Here is a 22819-nt window from a genome sequence, read left to right on the forward strand (position 1 = left end):
ACAAACCAGTTCTGAGCGACGCAGCAGTAAAAAGAATTGGAGAGATTTGCTTTTCCGTTTCTCGAAGGTGTTGTGGCAGGAACTGGAACCAAAATATTAAATATTACAGAGCATGACTGTTGATTTATTGTGCTCTGAAGAGTACACATTTTCCCTCTCTCTGATTAATATATATTTCAAAGACAATAAATGGTGGTTATATTATTACAGCTCTTGACTGAAGGATAATACGGTATATAGTGATAAGACTGCTAATCAGGATGAATATGTATAAACATACCCAAGCAGGTGAAGATCAAACAGAGACCTTGACGAAGAGAAAATAGTAAGTTTAAGATTAAATACGAAAGGAGTTTGTTGAAGCAGCTCTGAAGGAAAACCTATTCTTGATCAGTGTGCCTTACCTGCAGTAAGAGTGAGCTTCCACATCTTGTTGCTATTTAGATAAAAAGAATCACAGATGTTAAAGTTTTACCAATTCAGGTCCCCAAAGAATCATATCATTGATTTTTATGTTTTTCTTTGAAATGTTTAAAGGCACTTTTTACTTTTAGATGATGCCAGTTCTTACAGCTGTTGCACAAATTCAGCCCAACATGATGCATCACACATCAGCAAAATTCAACCATTGAAGCCCAAAGTTTCTCCTCAACCTTTGTGACAAAAATGGCCCGAGGAAGCCATTAAAGTGAGATTAAGTAGCTTCAAGAACCAGTTGATGTAACTAATTGAGAATCTTGTTTCTCTTGTTGCGGGGAAATTTGTTTTTAAATTCTGTTTTGACGAACATGAACACACACATAGGACAAAATACACACATGCTGAAACAGAATCCTATGGACATGTATTAATGGAGAGGTCTCAGAGTGAGGGGGGTGCCCACAGCGAGCGCTCCAGAGCATTTTGGTGCCTTGCTTAATGGCACCTTGGCAGATTTCAGGAAGTGGATTGGCACCTTTCCAGCTCCCTGCCAAATCTACCAATTTCCAGACTTGTTCTGTATTGGGACTTGAACCAGCAACCAGCAGTCTGATTCCCCATCCAAGTCCCTTCACACTGAACTACGGACGCCCCTTAATTAGTATCATCTTTATAAAGAAGGTCAAATTCATCAAGTATACATCCAAAGTGGAAATAAAGTTGTTGCTGGTATTTTAGCCTTTTAAAAGTAACTGACAGGAAAACACAACTCTGCCATCAAATTCATGAACCCGAGCACATGCCTAAAAACATTCAGTTTTGTCTTTGACTTGACCGTCAATAGTTGGACTTACCTTGAAGAATGGAGGGTATACTGTGCTGTAGTTTCAACCGGTAATCAACAGCGTCTGCAATCATTTGAAGTGATAGAAAACACAGTCAATGCGAGAGGAAAAACAAAAAGATATCTTAAAAAAGAATCATAAATCTGTGAATCTGAAGGTCGTCAATAAAAGTAAAAGGAATACTTACAGAGATGATGGTATAAGGGTCAGACACCGTTATCGTCTCAGACTGGATGATGACTGTCAGATGTCTGACTTCATATTTAAAAGGATCTGACGGGGTGTGGAAAAATCCTAAACAAAATAGGTGGGGTTAATTATTGCAATGTGTTTGTTTCCAAAGCATTATCATTTTATTGAAACACAATTATGAAAATTAGGTCACTGATAGAAACTGGATCAATTTCAACTTGTCTTCAGATGTTCCCAAACAAACTATGTTACTTTAGAAAGTCACAGAGAACACTGCAATTATCAGTAATTAAAAGCAATTATAACTCAGTTTGAAAACCTCAGTATGTGATTCATGACAGAAACATGCAGATTAAGCAGCTGTCCGAGTTTTTTTTTACATGTGAAAAGATTTAAGTTAGTTGGTTATAAGATTTAAAGTAAGATCTGTAGAGGATCTTAATCAAATGTAGTTAAACAACATTGTAGTTGTTCAGCCTTTTATATTCCTCAGACTCAATGACAGCTTTTTTCTGCAATTGACTTCAACTGTGTCAAATGAAGCTAAGTGTTCACGAATTTCAAAGGGTAATCATGTTCGGGACATCTAATTACTTAGAGATAGAAAATAAACAACCAACAACACTGAACCAAAAACATAACTTCATGAAGGTTACTTCTCTTTTTATATTCAAAATATACACAAAGCACAGAAGTTTACTGCAGTTTGACAAATATTTTAATGTTTCCTATAAACTTGTTCAGCCTCCTGATATTCTACCGCTGTAGCTATATGGGTACAGTTCCTTAAAGGCTTAAATTGTTCACATCTTTTTAAACTGTCTTACCTGTGCTCACAATGCAACTGTTGGCAAAAATCTTATATGACATGATGGAAAACTGTCCATTTTGCCAATGGGTGGTATACTTGATGTTGAGAGTGGTGTGAGAGCTGTATCTCAGACATGTGATCGTCAGTGGTGTACCTTTGAATCAGGGGTTTTTTCAGCCTTTCAACGCCAAAAGAGGGGAGACGGATCATCAAAGCACTCACTGAGTCAAGTCAAATCAAGTTTATACAGCACATTTATAAGAGCTTCAGGCACACAAACAGATACTTACCGAGACTAAAAATAGTCAGGAACTGAAAATGTATGAAAAGGCTAAGAAATCAGAAAATTTGGATCTGGCAGTGTAGTATAGTTTGGTCATGTCGCTGGTATATCGCAGTGATGTGTGTGTGCATTGTAAGACAGACCTAAAACAGGCAGCAGGTCCTAGTGGTTTTAAAACGATCAATCCACTCACTGCACCTCACGCTTCTCTCTTTACGTTTGCATAAATAACTAACTTTGCGATAACTGGGTGAAACTTCGAGCGTCTGGAATCCTGAAGGGTACTCATGGCAGGTGGGTGTGAGACCCCAGGCCCTCAAGAGGACCCACTTCATCAGTAGTGCACCTTTGAGTTACAGGGTGTTTTCGGCCTTTTAACACTATATACCCTCATCAAAGGTGGCCAGCTACAGGGTGATCAAACCTAAGCTTGTGTCCCTTGTGTGAGAATTACCCAGTTGTTTAAATGGTGCAGCTCATGGGATTATGCAAAGCAGGGGACTTCCTCTCCCCTTAGTCAATAGAGCTGACCGTTTACCTTGTTCACCCCCCCCCCCTGGAGGGTCGGATCCTGGATCTAAGAATGGGAGAGGGGTGATAATGTCATCAGGGTCGTCAGGTGGGCACCCTTCTTCAACGATGTTTTGTTGATATGCCCACTTGTGATTGAAGAGGACTTATACTGCTGGCTTGAAAGATGCCAGCTTAGCAGTTCAGGTGGACGTATTGAGGATTTGAGAGGCTGTATCTGGTCGGATGCCAAATCCTTAATCACACCCAAACAACACACTATCAAACATGTTAAAGGGAAAGTTTGAATTTGGTATTTTCCTTGTATAAAAAGATGAAATGGAAAAACAATTTGAACAATTTCTTTAAAACGTTCATTTTTTCCAACCTTAAAAAAATAAATGAAATGTAAGGTCAAGAGGAGAAAAAAAATTATGTTTGTTGTCTTCAACACTTACTGTGCATCAACTCTTCTAAATGATCTGCCATCAGCCTGAAACACACATTGTACCTCAGTGCTCTTGTCCTACTGTGAATATATTATAGTTTTGCTAAGAAATGGAAAATCCTGAAACTAAAAAACAGCCATTAAAGTTTCCAGGATGTGAAAACATAAAGTAGGTGCTTTTACAAAATACTCACAGTCAACAAGAATAAACAAGATGGATTTCCTTTTTTTCCCCCCAAAACAACAAATGTATTGACCCAGCTGGGACTGGACTATTTTTAAATCACCTTATGTCTTTTTCACTTTCTTTCCGCTCTCACCTCACATTCAAGCTCCATTAGGTGGCACACCTCAAAGGCTGTTGAATGTGCAGCATGTTAGATAGATAGATAGATAGATAGATAGATAGATAGATAGATAGATAGATAGATAGATAGATAGATAGATAGATAGATAGATAATTTATTGATCACGATGTGATGTGAACTACTTTATTGTAGTTCACATCAGGTGGATATAAGGTGAAAAGTTGTGACACCTGTAAGAAACGTCCTGTCCTCACGACGCCTTCAGTAATTAAAACATTAATAATGGGTGTGATGGTACACCTTTGGTTGGGTTTAATTCATAGCTATTTACAGCATTCATTTTTAAAATTAAGTTGCTTTTGTTGTGTGCTGCCATTGTCCTGCCCAGTAAAGTGTATGAGACGTGACTCATGTAAATGCGTTGTTCGTCATGCACGTCAAGGTTTGCTGAATGACAAGTCTGTTCTCTCATTTTAGGACAATTGTCAACACAACATGGAAAGACAGCACAGCTGTAACAAAAGAAAAGCAACATTCTTATGTGCAAATGATGTTAATCAAAACTTCCTACAGTATAAAATAAGATAAGATTTAACTTTATTTATCCCCAATTGGGAAATGCATGCGTTGCAGCAGCAGTATAGAATCAAAACAAGTCAAAAACCAAAGAAAATATAGGCATAAATACAATTCCATAAATAGTAGAACAGGATATATACAGAGGAGTAGACATAGGCCGTAGGGCGGCTGTGGCTCAGTGGGTAAAGTCATCGTCTCTCAACCAGAAGGTCAAGGGTTCGATGTGTCCTTGGGCAAGACACTTAACCCTGAATTGCTCCCCCTGCTCTGTCAGGGTGTATGCAGTTCGCTGCTCCTGTGGTCGAACGCTTGGTGCGCTAATTGCCCCACGGGGATAAATAGAGTTTTGAAGAAAATAATGAGGTAAGTTCAGCAGGACAATGAAGAAATGATGTGCAGTAAGTGGCAGGTTAAAGTGACCAGTGAAGATTTAAAGAGATGTGTGTTTAGAAGGCGTGACTTATGAAAAAGCAGGTTGACAGTTATAAAATGCGATATAATATAGTACAATAGATGCAATATTCTGTTATATACACTACCGTTCAAAAGTTTGGGGTCACTGAGAAATTTCCAAAGGTCGGCAATGCTGTAATTGCTGCAAATGGAGCATTCTTCGACGAAAGCAAAGTTTGAGGGAGAAAATTATTATTTCAAATAATAATCATTATTTATAAAATTGTCAATGCCTTTACTATATTTTCTATTCATTTTGCAACTCATTTGATAAAAAGTGTGACTTTTCATAGAAAACACAAAATTGTCTGGGTGACCCCAAACTTTTGAACGGTAGTGTACATCCGCACAATGTATAGAATATAAATACAAATGTTCAATATATTAACAATAGTATGCTAGCAGCGTGTCAATATTATATTCCACAGTGCAATGTACAGATATAATGTAAAAAATAACGTGAATAAATATCAATAAAAATAAAAATAGATGTGAAATAATAGCAAACGAATGATACCAGTATATCAATATTATGTACAACAGTGCAGTGAACTGAGTATAGATATAAATATAAGAATATAAAATAAATCAGAAAGATATAAATGGATATAGATTTAAATATAAGTATAGTTGTAGTAGCAATAATATGATAACAGGATATATATATATATATGAAAAACAGACTAGCTCCTGCTTCCACAAAGGGACAACTTGTTTCTGAGATAAAGCACTTTATGTGCTAGTATTTGTCTTCAGCTGTATAGTAATTAAGATAATTGTGATATGAATTTATATAAGGTGTCAAATGCATATAGATTTTCTCAGGGCATGACAGCTGTTGTTGTCCAACCATGAACTTTTTTAACATCTAACACACAGCATTGTGAACATGTGACCTGCCGAGAAAACGACATTCTGCATCCTTGTCAACAGGCCACCAAACTGGTTTCTCGACTTTTGGTTTATTACACATGACCTAAGAAAAAGATGCAGCAAAGGTCATGATGTTCATTACACCTCCAACCTCATAAAAACCTGCCTGGAACCCAAAAGTAGGGCAGGACCCAGGTTATTCCATTGGCCCGGTGGTAAAATGACAAAGGGCATCCGGTCCAGCATAAAAACCCATCATTATTATTTGCAAAACAGTTTGAGAGTGTGTGTGAAGATGGGCTGGATTTGGGGAGTGTTCTGTTTTGGGGAAGAAGTTCTGTAGGAAAAAAAAAAGAGTCTAATTAAAATCAGTAAAAGTCAAGACATTTTAATTAATTGGGTTACAAAATAATAATTTAAGCAGCAACATAGACTGACTTTGTACCTGTCACTAAAAGTGGGCAGAGATGGTTGATATGTGGAAAGAGTCTGCCTGGGGACCTGAAGTTAGTTCAGAAATCTCTGCAATGGGCCTTCTTTGAGCCATGAAGTAGATTATCTTTAGATCACTCACCCGCAACAGATTTTCTGTTGGCATTGACTTGCATCTGCAAGGAAAGTAGAGGGGGAAATGTAAGCCCTACAGTATCTGTCCATGGGGAGCTTTGCAAGTTTAGATCGGACGAAGGGAGTGTCGTGCTACATTCTTACCCAGCCTTTCTCCATAAGGTTCTCTATTCTAGAAACCTGTGGGTTACATCGTAACCTGTGTGAAAAGAAAATCACTCTATCTTGATGTTGACCAGAATCAGATGTTGATCAGAAAAAAACTAAAGCTACAATGCAAGTTTGGTCTCATGTATAGTATACCTGGGAAGGCCACCTAATGTTTCTTGTGTACACTGTAAAACATTTTCCTTTCAGATTACAGTAAAGAGCTGGCAGCAGAGATGAGGGTTTACAATAATCTTTTCCCTTTAACTTTGTGTAATTTTTACTTTTTATTTAAAAACGTTTCAAATATTTGTTTAATTCCTTATTTCTTTTCGGATGACATGAAAGCATATTCGCTTTTCATCTGTTAATGTTTCCATAGAGGTTTGTGATAATTATGGGGATAACAGCAGTTTCACTGTACTGTCAAAGAATACTGGCCAGAGAAAATGCTCATGCCTTCACATAAGTTAAACAGAGCACCTGCATCAAAAAGACTCTAAACCTCCTTTTACTGGACTCAGTAGTTTAACTATAGTAGGGTTGGGTAATGTTTCAGTTAGACAACAAACAACATCTGGAATAAATGGGGATCATATAGTTTGTTTTATTACCCCCCCCCCCAAAAAAAAAAAAAAAAAAAGCTATTTAATTGATTACAGGTGGGAATCTGTGTACTAGCGATTTCACTTACTGATTCTAAGGTTGATTCTTTTTTAGTATTTAAGAAGTCCTCTATTTAGAGCTGCACTGTTACAAACTGGAGAAAACTATTTAACAAACAACAAATCAAAACAGAAAAAAAAGTAGCAATCTTGTGGTGTGGGGTTAATTTGTTTTTTTTATTGTTGACATGATTCATTAACATTTTGTAAAGTGAATTTGATTTAGATTTACCACCTTTAAATATGCAATATACAATTTGTTGTAAAATGTGTTGCATACTGCCAAATCATTGGCTGTATATAAAAAATAACACGCCCATTAACTACATTTTGAAACAACAATGGAGAATTGATGCAACCGACAAATAATTAGGGAGGCTTGTTAAAGTAAATTGTTGTGGTGAATAGAGAGAATATACATACTCTTGTGGAATTTTTCCCATTACCAAAGAGTGAAAATAAAGAGTGAGAAGATCTATTCAAAAAGGAACCCCAAGATCGATCTGGTCTCAATGAACATTTATTCGAAGGCAAGAGAAGCGTTCGAAGACCCCTCTCTCACACGGTGAGGAGAGAAAGAGGCCCCGAGAAAAGGCAAACATGAACACTTATACATTTCCATCACATTACACAGATCACTTCCCCATCACGCCACATAGAGACACTGCCCACCTGGCAGGGCACAATCTATCCCCTAGTGTGAGAAAAGAGACTACATGACTATTTACCATCTCCCAAGGCTGAGAAGGAGATGGAGTCCAGTGAGAAAGAGCCTGGGTGACTCTTCCCACATGTACAGAGTGTGAGAAACAGAATAAAGGGAACAAAATGATGGGAAACAAAACACCCAATATGCTGTGCATGTAGTATTCTAAGACATTTCAGATACATTTCATATGACAGATTCTATGAGACCTTCGTAGTACACATGGAGTAAAATTTTCCATAACAATACCCAACCGGTTGAGATACACACTAATGTGTGCCTGAATAAAGTAATATAAATAATATTATATCAATTGAGAGACATGAATGGGAGAGCATGACCACTCTTGAAGTGTACACAGTTTAAAAATGATGGCATAATTTAGTGCAGAACAAATTTAACGTTACATTTGTTCGAAACAAGGAGGAAACAAAATAGATTGCATAATTTCAAAATGTTTCATAAAGTACAGACCACCAAAGCCTTTAAAAATGCATGAATTACCAATGTTGAGTATGTTTTTCTATGAAAGATTGTAAAAGATTATAAAAGAGATACATTTTACACAGAATTATTGTTGAAAAACTTCACCCATTTGTTCATGAGATTCACTATTACCCCAAACATGTGTTGACTTCATTCATGTGAAACCCTTCAGGGATAAGTACAGCATTTACAGAAATCTTTAAAGACCAAAGAAGCTGGGCATGGTTGTCGATGAGGCGTACCAGCAGCGTCACAGTTGAAATAATAATTCGGGTCACTGGAGTCGGGGTAAAGCCCAGGCCCTGATGAACATGGGTTTCCAGAGGCTGATGCTGTTGTAGTAGGGGCAGCTGTGGTTGTAGTAGGGGCAGTTGTGGTTGTAGTCGGGGCAGCTGTGGTTGTAGTAGGGGCAGCTGTTGTAGTTGATTGAGGGAAACCTGAAAGAAAGACAGTCAGATATTATTTTAATTGATCCTAACCCTTACTGGATCATCATATTGTGATATGACAGTGCATGACTTCTGATATTCCTTGATTTGAAAAAGCAGAACTATATGTACTCTGTTTTTATAGAATTTTGCATGATTGATGGCAAATGATGATGATGATGGTGGTGATTGAACAAAAAAAGAACACTTTTTGATGATTTGTTTACCTGGTACAAGCAGATTATGCAGTTGGCTAACGAATGGGCACTTGCCCTGGTTACAGAACTGTCCACTTAAGTCATCCAGGTCCAGAGACCAAACAAAAGCTCCTCCAAAGTTGTTTGCTTTGAGGTAATTGATCTGAGAGGATGAGAACAAGACAACGTTTCAACAGCCTGAAGGAAAATCAATGTAACCACATTTTGTACATCACTGACATCAGCCATTTGCAGAGTTACTACAAAGTAATAGTGTGTCTTTAGAAAAATGATTACCTTGGTACTTATGCTGGTTGTGTCGTCAAATCCAACCCACTGACTGTGTATTGTGGCATATGGAACTTTCTGATCAGAAATAAGATGGGTTTGTACCCCATCCAGATAATGGCAAGTCTAAAAAGAAGAGTCAGATTTGGCATTTAGATCTAATTAATGTCATCATAATTACAAAGCTATATATCTGGAACACCAAATACATCCAAAACTGTGAGCCAATAGTAGTTTGACGTGTATCTGTTACAGTCTGTCCGAGTGTTTTGGAAGGGAAAAGTGTCCGAAGTGCACAGTCTATCTGCACGTTACCTCAAGGGGTAAGTGCTTTCTCCCTTCACCATACACACCTCCTAGCTTGGTGCAATAATCTGCTCAGATTGCTTCACATACCACTGCTATGATGGTGATACCCAGCTCTTCCTATCATGCACGCCAGACAGATGAAGTTACAGTTTATTCAAGTTTTTCATCATGCCTTGCTTTTATCTCTAAATGGATGAATAAATGCCACCTTCAACTCCGCCTCTCATAGACTGAGCTCTTTGCCATCTCAATCAGTCCCTTTATGAGATCGCTGATTAATAACCTGCGTGGTAAAACCAAAATCATGCCCACAAAGTCCGAACAGAAGCTGTTATGATTGATGACCAGCTAACATTTAAGTTTCAAGTGGCCTTCATGGCCTGGTCATGTCAATTTTCCCTTTACAAAATTAGGAAGATCAGACCTTACCTGTCAGAGCATGCTACACAGCTCTTGTTGCAGATTTTTGTCATATCATGCATTGACGATTGCAACTCCTTCCTGGCAGGTCTTTCTGCTTGTTCTATCAAACCCCTAAAGATGGTCCAAATGGCAGCAACGCAACTGGTTTTAACCCACCCAAAACAGTCACTCCGTTGTTGATCTCCCTTTCTGCTCTTATGAAATCTAAAACACTGCTGCTCACCTTCAAAACAATGAAAAAGATGGCTCCTTCCACACTCCCTCCAGCCCACTACCCTCTGCCAATGAAAGGATATTGATTGATTGTTTAATAATTAATAATAATAGCTATTTGGAATATTTGTTATTCAAAGCCAACTATATCATAATGGGGATGTAACAATTCAAGTAGAAAATATTTAAATTCATTTCAAATATATGGAGAACAAACCACATTAAGGGCCTGATTTACTAAAGGTTTGCGTGTATTAAAACGTGTGCAAACTTGATACCACCAGCAAAAAATGTGCTATCTGATTTATTAACAGCGTGCAGTGAGGATTGAGCAAAATAACACGTATTGTCCAAATAGTACGTTTGGCTTAATGAACATGCAAAACGAGGCGCAAAATACTGGGAGGCGAATATGCAAAGAAGTTAAGTTAGTACACGCAATGTGATTTACCAAGCCAGGCAAAAATTGCGGTGGTTGTGACGGTGTCTGAATTTACTACCTTTGAAAAGAACGTGCTACTCCAAGAGCCCCAATGTTATGCACTGCAGGCTGCAGTTAGGAGGAGACATAGGCACAATAAAAGACTGGTATGCATTTATTGTGTATCTTGCTTCAATAATAGTTTAAAAGAAACGCCATGATTAAACTATAACTGAACATTCACAGCGTCTGCATTCTAAAGAATTTCAACATTGATACTAATGTCATCCTATTTCCCTCTTCTCGCCAACATTACATTTTAAACTGGGCATTTCATTTTCTCGGGTTACGCGTCTCTGGTGCGCTCCGGAGCGCTTCTCCAGAGCGCGCTCGTCTCTTCACTCTACAGCCCCCTCCCCTGCTGCTGCGCTGTGGGACGCTTGAACGGGGGGCTCAGCATGCTTGTACCCCCAACTTCAGTACCTGTTGCCAGACACAGCGCTGACCAGCTTCTGGTACGCAACGATGGCACGAGTGGCACCCACACTGCGCACCAGTGCCACAGAGGACCGTGTTTAATACCGAGGTTATATTCAGATTTATCTGCTGTTACTTGAAAATACTGGACGTTCATTTGCCTCTAACTAATACCTATTTTGCGCTTGCTGTCGTCCAGCTTTCCGTCCAAACTCTCTGTGACGTAAACCAGAAGAACACGCACAAGCATGACAGAAATACTACCGCCTCCACAAGGTTTGACACCTGACGTCATTCACGCAAATGTTCTTAGTTAATCACCCGTAAAACGCCCACAAGCCAAAGGTGCAAACTTTTGCAATGAGCACGCAATTTAGTACTCTTTAATTGAGATTTTAGTAAATCAGGCCCTAAGTGTTATTGTTTGTGAAAGTGAAAACAAAAACATTGAAAAAAAAAAAAGAATAATTTATTTTTTACAGTCAGTCTTCTGACCAGAAGACATCACGCATATATGCATTGATTAAATGTTTTTAATCATTTCACTTTAACTTATTAAGACTCCTTTTAAATTATTAATGTGTGCATTCCTCTTTGACATATTTTATTCCTTGATTTTAATAAAAACAAAAAACAAGTCAGGAGGAATAGTTAGGGCCATATTAGTAATTCATACAATCATAAGATGGGTTACATTGAGTGATGTAATAGATAAAGTGTTGCTGATCTTTTGCAAATATCCTTCAGCTTGTTGCTATTTTTGGACATTTAAATACTAGATAGTTGTAAATGACCTACAGGTGGGAATCTGTGTATTGGCAATTTCCCTTATTGATTCTGATGTTGATTCTTTTATAGTATTTAAGAAGTCCTCTATTTAGAGCTGCACTGTTACGAACTGGAGAAAACTATGTAACAAACAACAAACCAAAACAAATAGAACATGTATCAATCTTGTAGTGTTATTTTGATTTATTTTTTGTTATTGACATGATTCATCAACATTCTGTAACATGAATTTGATTTAGATTTACACTGTTTATACAAGCAATATACAATTTATGCGTGTTGCATATTTGCAAATGAAACCAATAATTTGATGTATATAAAAACAACACACCTATTAACTAAAATATGAATTGCAGTGAAAAGAGAGAAAATACACACTCAACTGGTTGAGATACATGAATTATCTATTAATGTGTTTCTGAATGAATTAATATAGATAATATGATATATAGTCATCGATCTGAATGGAGGAACATGATCAGACTTTAAGTGTACACAGAGTTTAAAAATGATGGCATAATATAAGTAGGAGGAAACAAAATAGATTAAAATGTTTCAAAATATTTTGTGAAGTACGTTTCAGGGAAAAGTACAGCATGTACAGCATTCTTTAAAGACCAGAGAACCTGAGAAATGTTTTGTTATGGACAGATCCTCAAAGCCTTAAAAACAATGTTGAGTATTTTTTTCGAAGCAACAAAGACAGAAATATTTTTTTAAATTTCAACCCTTTTGTTTATGTTATTAACTATTCGCCCAAACGTGTTGACTTCATTCATGTGAAACCCTTCAGGGAAAAGTACAGCATGAACAGGAGGTTTTAAAGACTAGAGAACCTGAGCATTGTTGGGGATGAGCCGTACCAGCAGCGTCACAGTTGAAATACGATTGGGGGTCACTGGGGTCGGGGTAAACCCCAGGCCCTGATGAACATTGGTTTGGCCAGTCACATTTTTGCAACTTCTGTTTGAAGACCAGATTGTGTGGGCAAGGTTGGACATACCCGTTCTGAGCGACGCAGCTGTAAAAAGAATTGGGGAGATTTGGAGCAGCATAGTGTCCATCTGCTTTTCCGTCACAGAAGCCTTCAGGAACAGTGGGGTTGGGCATTGCAGTTGTGGTTGTTGCGGTGGATGGAGATGTGGTGGTTTTGTCAGAGGGAGCTGCTGTGGGATAATTACAGACCAGCAAAGTCTCATCAAAGATCAGACCTTGTGGGCATGGTCGGAAATACACTCTCTGATTGACACAGCTGTAATAATGATCTGCGTTCTCTGAGGCAGCATAGTCCCCATCTCCTTTTCCATCACAGAAGTCACTCGGAGGTGTTGTGGCAGGAACTGGATTTCCATTACAAGAAATATCTGGAAGAATAAGAATCAGATGTTGTGTTTATTTGTTATTCAATCAGGTTTGATCACCAAAACATTAAATATTACAGAGCATGACTGTTGATTTATTGTGCTCTGAAGAGTACACATTTTCCTGCTCTTTGATTATTATATATTTCAAAGACAATAAATGGTGGTTATATTATTACAGGTCTTGACTGAAGGACAATACGGTATATAGTGATAAGACTGCTAATCAGAATAAATATGTATAAACATACCCAAGCAGGTGAAGATCAAACAGAGACCTTGACGAAGAGAAAATAGTAAGTTTAAGATTAAATACTACAGGAATTTGTTGAACCAGCTCTGAAGGAAAACCTATTCTTGATCAGTGTGCCTTACCTGCAGTAAGAGTGAGCTTCCACATCTTGTTGCTATTTAGATAAAAAGAATCACAGATGTTAAAGTTTTACCAATTCAGGTCCCCAAAGAATCATATCATTGATTTTTATGTTTTTCTTTGAAATGTTTAAAGGCACTTTTTACTTTTAGATGATGCCAGTTCTTACAGATGTTGCACAAATTCAGCACAACATAATGCATCACACATCAGCAAAATTCAACCATTGAAGCCTAAAGTTTCTCCTCAACCTTTGTGACAAAAATGGCTCGAGGAAGCCATTCAAGTGAGATTAAGTAGCTTCAAGAACCAGTGGATGTAACTAATTGAGAATCTTGTTTCTCTTGTTGCGGGGAAATTTGTTTTTAAATTCTGTTTTGACGAACATGAGCACACACATAGGACAAAATACACACATGCTGAAACAGAATCCTATGGACATGTATTAATGGAGAGGTCTCAGAGTGAGGGGGGTGCCCACAGCGTGCGCTCCAGAGCATTTTGGTGCCTTGATTAATGGCACCTAGGCAGATTTCAGGAAGTGGATTGGCACCTTTCCAGCTCCCTGCCAAATCTACCAATTTCCAGACTTGTTCTGTATTGGGACTTGAACCAGCAACCAGCAATTCAAGTCCCTTCACACTGAACTACGGACGCCCCTTAATTAGTATCATCTTTGTAAAGAAGGTCAAATTCATCAAGTATACATCCAAAGTGGAAATAAAGTTGTTGCTGGTATTTTAGCCTTTTAAAAGTAACTGACAGGAAAACACAACTCTGCCATCAAATTCATGAACCCGAGCACATGCCTGAAAACATTCAGTTTTGTCTTTGACTTGACCGTCAATAGTTGGACTTACCTTGAAGAATGGAGGGTATACTGTGCTGTAGTTTCAACCGGTAATCAACAGCGTCTGCAATCATTTGAAGTTATAGAAAACACAGTCAATGCGAGAGGAAAAACAAAAAGATATCTTAAAAAAAGAATCATAAATCTGTGAATATAAAGGTCGTTAATAAAAGTAAAAGGAATACTTACAGAGATGATGGTATAAGGGTCAGACACCGTTATCGTCTCAGACTGGATGATGACTGTCGGATGTCTGACTTCATATTTAAAAGGATCTGACGGGGTGTGGAAAAATCCCAAAACAAAATAGGTGGGGTTAGTTATATCAATGTGTTTGTTTCCAAAGCATTATCATTTTATTGAAACACAATTATGAAAATTAGGTCACTGACAGAAACTGGTTCAATTTCAACTTGTCTTTAGATGTTCCCAAACAAACTATGTTACTTTAGAAAGTCACAGAGAACACTGCAATTATCAGTAATTAAAAGCAATTATAACTCAGTTTGAAAACCTCAGTATGTGATTCATGAAAGAAACATGCAGATTAAGCAGCTGGCAGAGTTTTTTTTTTTTTACATGTGAAAAGATTTAAGTTAGTTGGTTATAAGATTTAAAGTAAGATCTGTAGAGGATCTTAATCAAATGTAGTTAAACAACATTGTAATTGTTCAGCCTTTTTTATTCCTCAGACTCAATGACAGCTTTTTTCTGCAATTGACTTCAACTGTGTGAAATGAAGCTAAGTGTTCACGAATTTCAAAGGGTAATCATGTTCGGGACATCTAATTACTTAGAGATAGAAAATAAACAACCAACAACACTGAACCAAAAACATAACTTCATGAAGGTTACTTCTCTTTTTATAGTCAAAATATACACAAAGCACAGAAGTTTACTGCAGTTTGACAAATATTTACTGGAACTAGAAACATCCGGTGGTTTCCTATAAACTTGTTCAGCCTCCTGATATTCTACTGCCGTAGCTATATGGGTACAGTTCCTTAAAGGCTTAAATTGTTCACATCTTTTTAAACTGTCTTACCTGTGCTCACAATGCAACTGTTGGCAAAAATCTTATATGACATGATGGAAAACTGTCCATTTTGCCAATGGGTGGTATACTTGATGTTGAGAGTGGTGTGAGAGCTGTATCTCAGACATGTGATCGTCAGTGGTGTACCTTTGAATCAGGGGTTTTTTCAGCCTTTCAACGCCAAAAGAGGGGAGACGGATCATCAAAGCACTCACTGAGTCAAGTCAAATCAAGTTTATACAGCACATTTATAAGAGCTTCAGGCACACAAACAGATACTTACCGAGACTAAAAATAGTCAGGAACTGAACATTGATGAAAAGGCTAAGAAATCAGAAAATTTGGATCTGGCAGTGTAGTATAGTTTGGTCATGTCGCTGGTATATCGCAGTGATGTGTGTGTGCATTGTAAGACAGACCTAAAACAGGCAGCAGGTCCTAGTGGTTTTAAAACGATCAATCCACTCACTGCACCTCACGCTTCTCTCTTTACGTTTGCATAAATAACTAACTTTGCGATAACTTTGAGCGTCTGGAATCCTGAAGGGTACTCATGGCAGGTGGGTGTGAGACCCCAGGCCCTCAAGAGGACCCACTTCATCAGTAGTGCACCTTTGAGTTACAGGGTGTTTTCGGCCTTTTAACACTATACACCCTCATCAAAGATGGCCAGCTACAGGGTGATCAAACCTAAGCTTGTGTCCCTTGTGTGAGAATTACCCAGTTGTTTAAATGGTGCAGGTCATGGGATTATGCAAAGCAGGGGACTTCCTCTCCCCTTAGTCAATAGAGCTGACCGTTTACCTTGTTCACCCTCCCCCTGGAGGGTCGGATCCTGGATCTAAGAATGAGAGAGGGGTGATAATGTCATCAGGGTCGTCAGGTGGGCACCCTTCTTCAACGATGTTTTGTTGATATGCCCACTTGTGATTGAAGAGGGTTTATACTGCTGGCTTGAAAGATGCCAGCTTAGCAGTTCAGGTGGACGTATTGAGGATTTGAGAGGCTGTATCTGGTCGGAGGCCAAATCCTTAATCACACCCAAATAACACACTATCAAACATGTGAAAGGGAAAGTTTGAATTTGGTATTTTCCTTGTATAAAAAGATGAAATGGAAAAACAATTTGAACAATTTCTTTAAAACGTTCATTTTTTTCCAACCTTAAAAAAATAAATAAAATGTAAGGTCAAGAGGAGAAAAAAAAATAATATTTTCGTTGTCTTCAACACTTACTGTGCATCAACTCTTCTAAATGATCTGCCATCAGCCTGACACATACATTGTACCTCAGTGCTCTTGTCCTACTGTGAATATATTATAGTTTTGCTAAGAAATGGGCGGCAGTAGCTCAGTCTGTAGGGACTTGGGTTGGGAACTGGAGGGTCGCCGGTTCAAGTCCCGGCACGGACCAAGTCCGGAAACTGGTCTGGTAGCTGGAGAGGTGCCAGTCCATTTCCTGAGCACTGCCGAGGTGCCCCTGAGTAAGGCACCGAACCCCAAAAACTGCTCTGGAGCGCTCGCTGTGGGCAGCCCCCTCACTCTCCATTAATGCAGAGTGAAAAAAAAAAAGAATTTCCCCTCGTGGGATTAATAAAGTATATTAAAAAAAAGAAAAAAAGAAATAGAAAATCCTGAAACTAAAAAACAGCCATTAAAGTTTCCAGGATGTGAAAACATAAAGTAGGTGCTTTTACAAAATACTCACAGTCAACAAGAATAAACAAGATGGATTTCCTTTTTTTTCCCCCCAAAAAAACAAATGTATTGACCCAGCTGGGACTGGACTATTTTTAAATCACCTTATGTCTTTTTCACTTTCTTTCCGCTCTCACCTCACATTCAAGCTCCATTAGGTGGCACACCTCAAAGGCTGTTGAATGTGCAGCATGTTTGTAATTCACATCAGGTGGATATAAGGTGCAGCAGTGGTGACACCTGTAAGAAACGTCCTGTCCTCACGACGCCTTCAGTAATTAAAACATTAATAATGGGTGTGATGGTACACCTTTGGTTGGGTTTAATTCATAGTTATTTACAGCATTCATTTTTAAAATTAAGTTGCTTTTGTTGTGTGCTGCCATTGTCCTGCCCAGTAAAGTGTATGAGACGTGACTCATGTAAATGCGTTGTTCGTCATGCACTTCAAGGTTTGCTGAATGACAAGTCTGTTCTCTCATTTTAGGACAATTGTCAACACAACATGGAAAGACAGCACAGCTGTAACAAAAGAAAAGCAACATTCTTATGTGCAAATGATGTTAATCAAAACTTCCTACAGTATAAAATAAGATAAGATTTAACTTTATTTATCCCCAATTGGGAAATGCATGCGTTGCAGCAGCAGTATAGAATCAAAACAAGTCAAAAACCAAAGAAAATATAGACATAAATACAATTCCATAAATAGTAGAACAGGATATATACAGAGGAGTAGACATAGGCCGTAGGGCGGCTGTGGCTCAGTGGGTAGAGTCATCGTCTCTCAACCAGAAGGTCGAGGGTTCGATGTGTCCTTGGGCAAGACACTTAACCCTGAATTGCTCCCCCTGCTCTGTCAGGGTGTATGCAGTTCGCTGCTCCTGTGGTCGAACGCTTGGTGCGCTAATTGCCCCACGGGGATAAATAGAGTTTTGAAGAAAATAATGAGGTAAGTTCAGCAGGACAATGAAGAAATGATGTGCAGTAAGTGGCAGGTTAAAGTGACCAGTGAAGATTTAAAGTGACGTGTGTTTAGAAGGCGTGACTTATGAAAAAGCAGGTTGACAGTTATAAAGTGCGATATAATATAGTACAATAGATGCAATATTCTGTTATATGCACTACCGTTCAAAAGTTTGGGGTCACTGAGAAATTTCCAAAGGTCGGCAATGCTGTAATTGCTGCAAATGGAGCATTCTTCGACAAAAGCAAAGTTTGAGGGAGAAAATTATTATTTCAAATAATAATCATTATTTATAAAATTGTCAATGCCTTTACTATATTTTCTATTCATTTTGCAACTCATTTAATAAAAAGTGTGACTTTTCATAGAAAACACAAAATTGTCTGGGTGACCCCAAACTTTTGAATGGTTGTGTACATCCGCACAATGTATAGAATATAAATACAAATGTTCAATATATTAACAATAGTATGCTAGCAGCGTGTCAATATTATATTCCACAGTGCAATGTACAGATATAATGTAAAAAATAATGTGAATAAATATGAATAAAAATAAAAATAGATGTGAAATAATAGCAAACGAATGATACCAGTATATCAATATTATGTACAACAGTGCAGTGAACTGAGAATAGATATAAATATAAGAATACAATATAAATAAGAAAGATATAAATGGATATAGATTTAAATATAAGTATAGTAGTAGTAGCAGCAATAATATGATAACAGGATATATGTATATGTATATGTATATGTAGGTTGAAAAACAGACTGCTTCCACAAAGGGACAACTTGTTTCTGAGATAAAGATCCTACTTAATGTGCTAGTTTTTGTCTTCAGCTGTATAGTAGATCATTGAGATGTATATTTAAGGTGTCAAATGTATGTAGATTTTCTCAGGGCATGACAGCTGTTGTTGTCCAACCATGAACTTTTTTAACATCTAACACACAGCATTGTGAACATGTGACCTGCCGAGAAAACGACATTCTGCATCCTTGTCAACAGGCCACCAAACTGGTTTCTCGACTTTTGGTTTATTACACATGACCTAAGAAAAAGATGCAGCAAAGGTCATGATGTTCATTACACCTCCAACCTCATAAAAACCTGGCTGGAACCCAAAAGTAGGGCAGGACCCAGGTTATTCCATTGGCCCGGTGGTAAAATGACAAAGGGCATCCGGTCCAGCATAAAAACCCATCATTATTATTTGCAAAACAGTTTGAGAGTGTGTGTGAAGATGGGCTGGATTTGGGGAGTGTTCTCTTTTGGGGAAGAAGTTCTGTAGGAAAAAAAAAAGAGTCTAATTAAAATCAGTAAAAGTCAGGACATTTTAATTCATTGGGTTACAAAATAATAATTTAAGCAGCAACATAGACTGACTTTGTACCTGTCACTAAAAGTGGGCAGAGATGGTTGATATGTGGAAAGAGTCTGCCTGGGGACCTGAAGTTAGTTCAGAAATCTCTGCAATGGGCCTTCTTTGAGCCATGAAGTAGATTATCCTTAGATCACTCACCCGCAACAGATTTTCTGTTGGCATTGACTTGCATCTGCAAGGAAAGTAGAGGGGGAAATGTAAGCCCTACAGTATCTGTCCATGGGGAGCTTTGGAAGTTTAGATCGGACGAAGGGAGTGTCGTGCTACATTCTTACCCAGCCTTTCTCCATAAGGTTCTCTATTCTAGAAACCTGTGGGTTACACCGTAACTTGTGTGAAAAGAAAATCACTCTATCTTGATGTTGACCAGAATCAGATGTTGATCAGAAAAAAACTAAAGCTACAATGCAAGTTTGGTCTCATGTATAGTATACCTGGGAAGGCCACCTAATGTTTCTTGTGTACACTGTAAAACATTTTCCTTTCAGATTACAGTAAAGAGCTGGCAGCAGAGATGAGGGTTTACAATAATCTTTTTCCTTTAACTTTGTGTAATTTTTACTGTTTATTTAAAAACGTTTCAAATATTTGTTTAATTCCTTATTTCTTTTCGGATGACAAGAAAGCATATTCGCTTTTCATCTTTTAATGTTTCCATAGAGGTTTGTGATAATTATGGGGATAACAGCAGTTTCACTGTACTGTCAAAGAATACTGGCCAGAGAAAATGCTCATGCCTTCACATAAGTTAAACAGAGCACCTGCTTCAAAAAGACTCTAAACCTCCTTTTACTGGACTCAGTAGTTTAACTATAGTAGGGTTGGGTAATGTTTCAGTTAGACAACAAACAACATCTGGAATATATGGGGATCATATAGTTTGTTTTTTTACCCCCCCCCCCCCCCCCCCCCCCCCCAAAAAAAAAAGAAAAAATAATAATTATAATAATAATTTAATTGATTACAGGTGGGAATCGGTGTACTGGCGATTTCACTTATTGATTCTATGGTTGATTCTTTTTTAGTATTTAAGAAGTCCTCTATTTAGAGCTGCACTGTTACAAACTGGAGAAAACTATTTAACAAACAACAAATCAAAACAGAAACAAAAGTAGCAATCTTGTGGTGTGGGGTTAATTTGATTTTTTTTTATTGTTGACATGATTCATTAACATTTTGTAAAGTGAATTTGATTTAGATTTACCACCTTTAAATATGCAATATACAATTTGTTGTAAAATGTGTTGCATACTGCCAAATCATTGGCTGTATATAAAAAATAACACGCCCATTAACTACATTTTGATACAACAATGGAGAATTGATGCAACAGACAAATAATTATGGAGGCTGGTTAAAATAAATTGTTGTGGTGAATAGAGAGAATATACATACCCAACTGGTTGAGATACACACTAATGTGTGTCTGAATAAAGTAATATAAATAATATTATATCAATTGAGAGACATGAATGGGAGAGCATGACCACTCTTGAAGTGTACACAGTTTAAAAATGATGGCATAATTTAGTGCAGAACAAATTTAACGTTACATTTGTTTGCTTGTCGAAACAAGGAGGAAACAAAATAGATTGCATAATTTCAAAATGTTTCATAAAATACAGACCACCAAAGCCTTTAAAAATGCATGAATTACCAATGTTGAGTATGTTTTTCTGTGAGATTGTAAAAGATTATAAAAGAGATACATTTTACACAGAATTATTGTTGAAAAACTTCACCCATTTGTTCATGAGATTCACTATTACCCCAAACATGTGTTGACTTCATTCATGTGAAACTCTTCAGGGATAAGTACAGCATTTACAGAAATCTTTAAAGACCAAAGAAGCTGGGCATGGTTGTCGATGAGGCGTACCAGCAGCGTCACAGTTGAAATAATAACTGGGGTCACTGGAGTCGGGGTAAAGCCCAGGCCCTGATGAACATGGGTTTCCAGAGGCTGATGCTGTTGTAGTAGGGGCAGCTGTGGTTGTAGTAGGGGCAGTTGTGGTTGTAGTAGGGGCAGCTGTTGTTGTAGTAGGGGCGGCTGTTGTTGTAGTAGGGGCAGCTGTTGTTGTAGTAGGGGCAGCTGTTGTTGTAGTAGGGGCGGCTGTTGTTGTAGTAGGGGCAGCTGTGGTTGTAGTAGGGGCAGCTGTTGTTGTAGTAGGGGCAGCTGTTGTTGTAGTAGGGGCAGCTGTTGTTGTAGTAGGGGCAGCTGTTGTTGTAGTAGGGGCGGCTGTTGTTGTAGTAGGGGCAGCTGTGGTTGTAGTAGGGGCAGCTGTGGTTGTAGTAGGGGCTGTTGTTGTAGTAGGGTCAGCTGTTGTTGTAGTAGGGGCAGCTGTTGTTGTAGTAGGGTCAGCTGTTGTTGTAGTAGGGTCAGCTGTTGTTGTAGTCGGGGAAGTTGTGGTTGTAGTCGGGGCAGCTGTTGTTGTTGTAGCAGGGGCAGTTGATCTTGTACAGCATTTACATGATTCTTTAAAGACCAGAGAACCTGAGCATTTTTGCCGATGAGCTACATTAAAATTGTCACAGTTGAAATAATATTTGGGGTCACTGGGGTCGGGGTAATGTCCAGGCCCTGCTGAACATGGGTTTCCAGAGGATGATGCTGTTGTAGTAGGGGCAGCTGTAGTTGTAGTAGGGGCAGTGGTTCTTGTAGCAGGGGCAGTTGTTGTTGTACAGCATTTACATGATTCTTTAAAGACCAGAGAACCTGAGCATTTCTGCCGATGAGCTACATTAAAATTGTCACAGTTGAAATAATATTTGGGGTCACTGGGGTCAGGGTAATGTCCAGGCCCTGCTGAACATGGGTTTCCAGAGGATGATGCTGTTGTAGTAGGGGCAGCTGTAGTTGTAGTAGGGGCAGTTGTTCTTGTAGCAGGGGCAGTTGTTGTTGTACAGCATTTACATGATTCTTTAAAGACCAGAGAACCTGAGCATTTCTGCCGATGAGCTACATTAAAATTGTCACAGTTGAAATAATATTTGGGGTCACTGGGGTCGGGGTAATGTCCAGGCCCTGCTGAACATGGGTTTCCAGAGGATGATGCTGTTGCAGTAGGGGGAGCTGTGGTTGTAGTAGGGGCAGTTGTTCTTGTAGCAGGGGCAGTTGATCTTGTACAGCATTTACATGATTCTTTAAAGACCAGAGAACCTGAGCATTTCTGCCGATGAGCTACATTAAAATTGTCACAGTTGAAATAATATTTGGGGTCACTGGGGTCAGGGTAATGTCCAGGCCCTGCTGAACATGGGTTTCCAGAGGATGATGCTGTTGTAGTAGGGGGAGCTGTGGTTGGA

At 38.4% G+C, this 22819-nt stretch overlaps 2 long non-coding RNA genes across 3 annotated transcripts; both read right to left on the reverse strand.

The window, feature by feature from the left end:
* Nucleotides 1–201: 201 nt before the first annotated feature.
* Nucleotides 202–1542, reverse strand: LOC306834363. Its single transcript, XR_013780483.1, has 3 exons — nt 1453–1542; nt 1275–1328; nt 202–436 (listed from the first exon to the last, which is right to left on the reverse strand). It is a non-coding gene; the product is annotated as an uncharacterized lncRNA (long non-coding RNA).
* A 9226-nt stretch (nt 1543–10768) lies between these two features.
* Nucleotides 10769–14817, reverse strand: LOC306833721. 2 transcript variants are annotated; one of them, XR_013780406.1, is made up of 4 exons: nt 14612–14817; nt 14433–14486; nt 13575–13606; nt 10769–13477 (listed from the first exon to the last, which is right to left on the reverse strand). It is a non-coding gene; the product is annotated as an uncharacterized lncRNA (long non-coding RNA). The 2 variants fall into 2 exon arrangements; XR_013780407.1 differs by having other exon boundaries at nt 14433–14817.
* Nucleotides 14818–22819: the final 8002 nt, after the last annotated feature.

This window comes from Symphodus melops, assembly GCF_947650265.1.
Source record: "Symphodus melops genome assembly, chromosome: 13".
Taxonomy (NCBI): Eukaryota; Metazoa; Chordata; class Actinopteri; order Labriformes; family Labridae; genus Symphodus; species Symphodus melops.